At 52.9% G+C, this 6,768-nt stretch overlaps 1 non-coding gene across 1 annotated transcript; it reads left to right on the forward strand.

Moving 5' to 3' along the window:
- The first annotated feature begins 781 nt into the window (after window positions 1-781).
- Window positions 782-854, forward strand: TRNAG-UCC (transfer RNA glycine (anticodon UCC)). Its single transcript has one exon. It is a non-coding gene; the product is annotated as a tRNA-Gly (tRNA).
- The last annotated feature ends 5,914 nt before the right edge of the window (window positions 855-6,768 follow it).

Consider the following 6,768-nt stretch of genomic DNA (forward strand, 5'->3'; position numbering starts at 1 on the left):
CACCCATAATCCATCTCCAGAACTCTTTATTTTGTAAAACTGAAACTCTGTTCCCATGAAACACTAATTCCCTATTCCTCCTCTCCCCCAGCCCTCGGCACCCACCACTCTACTTTCAGACTTTCGGCCTTTAACTATTCTAGGAACCTCATATAAATGGAATCCTACAATATTTGTCCTTCTGTGACTAGCTTATTTCACTCAGCATGACGTCCTCAAGGTTCCTCCATGTTGTAGCCTGTGTCAGAACTTCTTTCTTTTTCAAGGCTGAATAATAGTCCATTGCACGTACATACCACATTTTGCTTATCCGTTCAGCCATTGATGAACACAGGTTGCTTCCGTATTTAGCTACTGTGAGTAGTGCTACTGTGAACGTGGATGTACACGTGTCTTTTCTAGACCCTGATTTCAGTTATTTGGATATGTACCCAGAAGTGGAACTGCTGATCATGTGGTGACTCTAGTTTTAATTTTTTGAGGAATTGCCGTGTTTATTTTTGAAGGATGTCTTTTATAAATATTGTCCCATTGTGTTCTGACCTCCATTGTTTCCAATGATAAATCATCCGTCGTTCATATCTATTTTGATCATTGTGCCCTGCATGTAATGTGACATGTTCTCTGGCTGTTTCAAGATTTTCTCTTTTTTTGGGGGGGAGAGGGGGTTCCTATTATGTGCCCAATTATACCATTCTTCATATTTATCCTCCTTTGGTTTGCTGAGCTTCTTGGATCTATATATTAATGTTTTTCATCAAATTGGGAAAAATTTGGGACTTCCCTGGTGGTCCAGTGGTTAAGACAATGCACTTCCAATGCAGGGGGTGCAGGTTCGATCCCTGCTCAGGGAACTAAGATCCCACATGACACAAGGGGTGGCAAAAAAAAAAATTGGGAAAAATTTCACTAGTAGTCAAATATTTTATTTATTTATTTATGGCTGCATTGGGTCTTCGTTGCTGTGTGCAGGCCTTTCTCTAGTTGCGGCGAGCAGGGGCTACTCTTCGTTGCGGTGCGCAGGCTTCTCATTGCGGTGGCTTCTCTTGTTGCAGAGCAGGGGCTCTAGGTACGTGGGCTTCAGAACTTGTGGCATGCAGGCTTAGTAGTTGTGGCTCGCGGGCTCTACAGCGCAGGCTCAGTAGTTGTGGTGCACGGGCTTAGTTGCTCTGCAGTATGTGGGATCTTCCCAGACCAGGGCTCGAACCCGTGTCCCCTGCATTGACAGGAGGATTCTTAACCACTGCGCCACCAGGGAAGTCCCTAGACAGGCACTTTCTGAAAAGAAGGAGCCTTTGGGGATTAGGATTAACCCACTGAGGTTTTCCTTTGGGGGAGAGCCCTCTGGCCAGTGTGGAGGATGGGGGTGTGAACATGGGGTGAAGGCAGTGCTCAGGGGAGTATGGGCAGTGAATTGGACTGACCAGGGCAAAAGGAGTGGTCAGGGGGCTGAGAGGGGCTGAACACCCTATGGAAGCTAACTATGTCAGGTTGGATCAACAGACCAACAAGCTACTTGTTACTCATTGTTAACTTAAAAGTTATTGGTTACATCCTTTGTTAGTATTCTGATGAATATGACTGTACAAGTATTGTTCACAGCAGATCTACATAATGCGTTAGGATTCTACTTCCTTTCCCCCATCACTTTTTCCTTGTGTTGACAAGTGTCTCTAATTTTTTTGATTAGCTGCATGTTAATTCACTTCATTTTTATTTACCCCCATTAATTCAGCCCCAGACTGTCTGTCGGGGCTGCAGATCTCCTCTCCACCCATCAGGTGACTGGCCATCCCTGTGTTTCCCAAGCCTCATCCTCTGCAGCCTGTTCTCCCCAGCAAAGTTGGGTGGGCTTCGTCCAGACCCGAGCCTGGAACTGTCTTTTGAGGAGTTTCTTCTGTCTCCTGGAGCCAATGCCAGCATCTTCTTTCCTTTCACTCTGATCTTGGTGGACAGGCTCTAGTAACTTTCAGACCAAGACTACATGGGAGGAAAATTTTTTGAGACAGCATGTTTGAAAATGTCTTTATCCCATCATCAACTCTCAAGGTGATTGATTGATACTTTGAGCAACAAATTACAGGTTGGAATATGTTTTCTCTTAGAATTTCAAAGTCAGGCTCTATTGTCTTCTAGTTTCCATATTACTGTTGAGAAGTCCCATGTCTTTCTTGTTGTCAGTCCTTTATTTATGACCTGCTTTGTGTGGGCTTCCTCCTCTCTCTCTTTGCCTCTGTCTCTGTCTCTCCCTCCTTCTCCTCTCCCTTCCCTCCCCCCTCCCCCCATCTGGAAGTTTTAGGACCTTCTACTTGCCCTCCTTTCTCTGCAACCTCAGGGTGATGGCCTTGGTGTGCTTCCCCACCATGTGCTCCACACTCTAGACCCCCTAAGTTTGGACAATAAGGCCCTTCAGTTTGAGACTGTTTTCTTGTGCTCTTTCCTCGATAACTAACTCCCTTCGTTGCTTGTTTCCACTTTCTGGAATTCCTATCACTAAGATCTTAGATTCCCTCCTGGGGCTGTGAATGTCCTTATCTTTTCTATTTTTAACTCCTTTTCTTTCTGCTCCACTTTTGGGAGATTTCCTCAACTTACCACCCTTTCACTGACTTTTTTCTTGAATTTGGTATCACATTTTTAGTTTCTAAGCGCTCCCTGCTCTAGTCTATCTGCTCCTTCTACGGCACGGAAATGTATAGCGCCCTGTTTCACATACTCTTCTCTCTGTCCCTCTGAGGTTACCAAGTTTAGTTCTGGTCAGGTTTTTTCTTCAGGTACCTGCACCCTCCCTCCCCCTCCTTTCATCTGTTTTGATGTCTTTCGCGCAACTGTCCCAACCCTTGGCTGTCTGTCTCATCCAAGAGGGTGGCCCTTGGGAGCAGCTGGGAGCCTCACGTGCATGGCAGGACTTGCCAGGGTGGGCTCCTCTTTGGGGTGATCAGGGTGGGACAGAGCCATTTCGTCTGAGGGTCCCAAAGAGCAACACGTGGCCAACCCACTGTTTCCTCCTTAGCCTGACTGCCAGCCAGGTGGCCGCCAAGGGGAAGAACTGAGCCCGGCGTCCCTAGGCTAGAGAGCCCTTGGATTCATCACCTCCTGCCTTCCATAGCAGTGAGGAGAGGGAAGTTGCCTGGCTGTGTGGGTTGGAGACGGGATCTGGGGTCCAGCCGTCCCTACACAGTGTTCAGCCCCTCCCTGCAGCCCAGCCTGCTCAGGGGCCGGGGCCTCTGGGTTTGCCTGGAGCCAGCGCAGCTAGCCTCTGATGACCCCCCTCACTCTGGGACCCAAAGGATAGATCGTATATGATGCAATTAGCTAAAGGTTCATGTAGTAATCCTAAATGATGCCAGTGATAAAATACAAATACTCCTCCTCAAAATGTCTCCTGGCGGCTGCTGGCACCGGCAAACCCCAGCGCGCTTTGTGTCCTACGTGGAAATCAGCTGCACCCTGTGTTTCGGGGGAATGTTCCTAACATTTGGGTGTCATGTGTACTTCCAGCCCTGGCAGAACTCTGTGCTCCTGCACTTAGACAGCAAAGCAGGTGACATTAGCACCGCTACTACGCCCGACTTACTTCAACCCTGTCGTTCTATACAGCCACTCAGAGTTTTCATTGGAATTTACAGTTTTTCAACTGCGGAGAGGTCTGAAAGGCACCAGGGATCGGCTTTGGCCAAAGACACTAACAGAATCACAATCTGCAGGAGGTACATACGGTTCTTCCTAACTTGGTGCGTCTGTGGTTTCAAGTGAGAGAAAATTGCAGGTTTATTAAGGTCAATAAAAAGTAGCCTTTGATCAACTACGAGTGAAAATAGATGGACAAATATGGCTGGATACTCTATTGAACATGACAAGAAGAAAAAAGACTGATGGTGACAAAAGCACTGTGAAATTTGCAGATATTAAGACTCAAAAACAGAAACTGGTCTCTACTGTTATTCATTAATGTGAAAATGGATATGTCGGTGTAAGTATTCCCCTTGTTTTTGAGAAAATACATAATGTAAAGAAAGTTTTGATCCATCACTTTCCCCTTTTTTGTACTGTTTATTGAATGTATTTACTTTTTATTCACATGATTGTGTACATGAAGTTCAGCAAGAAAATATTTTCACAGCTTGCTTTTCTTCTCAGCCATTGTCGTTGTCACCGAATACACTTGGTCCCATGGAGAAGGGGAGTTAAAAGATCCACTGGGCGTCCCCAGCGAGCACTGGAAAGGCCAGGTGTGCGGGAGGAGAGGATGGGCTGTGGTCCAGGAGGGTGAGTGGCTGGACTGGGCAGTGGAGGAAGCTGCCAGCTTCTCCTGCGCACTGGTGGCCACTTCCTTCAGCTGCAGAAAGCAGGACCACTTAGACTGAGCCGGGTGCAGGGCCTCTACAGATGGCCAGGGGAGGGGAGGGGGCCGGCTGGAGAGTGGGGGCTGCCAAGGATGGGCCTGGGGTTTGGGGAAGCAAGGAGGTACGGTTGACAGCTGGCAGAGCCAGGGTCAGAGGTCCCAGCTGAGCTGAAGAATGCTGGGTCCTGGACAGGTGAGAGCCCCATGGAAGAGGGTGGCAGTGGTGGGGCGGGGAATGCCTGCTGCAGTGGGGTGCTGGGAGACCCCTGAGGGCCACCCCGAGCCTCTCCGACACAGAGCTGCGGACCTTGGCCAGGTGATCACTTGCTGGGTCCGAGTGTGAGCAGAGCCATCTTACGGTTTGCGGGTCCGAAGTGAGGCGGTGGAGCAAGGTCCCCACAGGGAGCAGGGGCGCGGTGCCTGGGCGGGAGGTCCGGCCGGAGTCAAGGGGCCAGAGCGGCAGTTCCGGATGTGGCCGGCAGAGGGCGCGCGCGGACCCGCCGCTGCTCCCCAATGAGGCCGAAAAGGCCGCTGCCCTTCAATGACCCAGCTGGCAGAGGACACGGGCACACAAACCGAGTCTAGTCCCACGGGGTGTGTGGGGGGGGGGGACCCACTTAACACAGGGCCAGCAGGACAGACCTTCTCTATCTGAGACCCTAGGACCTGCAGAGGGCCCAGGCTGAGCCCTCGCCCGGGGAGTGAGGGAGCTGGTCCCGGCAAGGCACTGGCCGGTGTAAAGGCCCTGGGGCCGGGTCGGCCTGGCGATCGGAGGCCAGGGTTGGCCAGGGAAGCCCGGGCACCTGTGATTCTGCATGTGAGGTTGTCCCCCAGGCCTTCCGTTCCGGGTGTGGGGTGGCGTCCGTTTTCTGAGATCGGCTGAAGGGAGGTGGGTGTTGAGTGGGGAATCTGGGCAGGGTGGGGGAATTTGGGGTGATCTTTGCCTTCTTCCTGGTACTTTTCTGTGTTTTCCAGAGCTTCCGAAATGACCTTCTGTTGTTTAAAACCAAATGCTTTTGAATCGGTGGTATCATCAGGTGGTTTAAAAACTGTGGGATGGTGTACAGTGACCGCGGCCTGCTCCTTGGCCCCCATCACGTTGACTACTTTCTCCCGCACCCTTCCCGAGCCTACAGAGAGTACAAACAGACACGGAAACCATTCCTTTCCACCTTCGCTTACAGAGGACGCAGCGCTACGTGCACGCTGTCACCACCGTGCTCTCTGCACCTCATTAGGGCCTGGGTGTGGGCGGTCCTGGTCCCAGAGCACTGGCTGCTGCCATGAAGTCAGCTGCGGGGTCTCACCAGCCTCGTCTTTCTCCTTTTCTTGGGGAGGGACGGTGCTGGCTGTGCAGTTCCAGGAGGGGGAGTGGGGGAGCCCCTTGTGGCTGACTCCCGGGCAGGGGAATTCTGGGCAGAGCTGGAGGCCGGCCTTTCTGGAAATGCATCCATCAGGTGATTACACAGTGAGAGTGAAACCAGCTCCTTTCAGAAGCTGCAGCCCGCGGTTGACCTTCAAATGTCTGAAAAGCGAGAAAAGAAGCGGGGCAAGCTCTCAGGACGGGAAGTGGGCTGTACTGGGAGGCTGGCTCTGCTCAGTGCCGGCCTCTGCTCTGGGGACAGCACCGGCACAGGAGGGGCAGCCCATGTCCAGGGTCCTAAGTGGGGGCCCATGTCAGCCTTCCTGCCTCCTGGCCCTGAGTGCTGTCTCCCAGAGGCCTGGGTGAGTAAAGGATGGGAGGTGAGATGTCCAAGGGGACTGGCCATGCCAGTGGGGAGCGGAGGTACCGCCAGCATTCAGAAATGTCCTGGGCGCAGACCAGGACCCGAGGGAGGAAAGCCAAGGGGGCGGGGCAGGCGCCAGGGGCCTGGGAAAGGGGGCCTTGGGGCAGAGTGCGTGGCCGCGGCAGCACCTCCCCCGGGGTCTGCAGGCCCAGTGGGCAGCTGCTGGGGCCTCTCCTGCCTGGCCGGCGAGCTGTGAAAAGCCAGCGTCCACCGCAGCATCGACCCGGATCTGTAGCCAGGCCCACGCCTCTCTCTGGGGGGCACTGAGGCACAGGACAGAGGCCCTAGACCCCAGCCCTCAGGGAGCAGGTGGATGACGCAGGCCCCCTCTAGGGTCTGCTCGGGGCTGTCCCAGCCACCTCCCCGCATGGCTGCCTCAGAGGCTGAGTTTTGCTTTCTTTTTGGCAGGAAGGAACCCGCGTGGGAATCCCCTGAGTTGCCCGACGACCAGAGTGAGTCATCCCTTTTCCAGCCCGCCTGGATCGAGGTGTCACCCTTCTGAGCTGGCAGGCGGGGGTGGGCTGGCCGCTTCTCAGTCAGCAGCCCCTCCCTGCCGAGGCTCCCTCTACCCCATCTCAACTTGGGGGCCTGTTGTCAGAATCCCTCTCTCTCTCTCTCTCTCTCTCTCTCTCACAC

Source organism: Tursiops truncatus, chromosome 6, assembly GCF_011762595.2.
Source record: "Tursiops truncatus isolate mTurTru1 chromosome 6, mTurTru1.mat.Y, whole genome shotgun sequence".
Lineage (NCBI taxonomy): Eukaryota > Metazoa > Chordata > Mammalia > Artiodactyla > Delphinidae > Tursiops > Tursiops truncatus.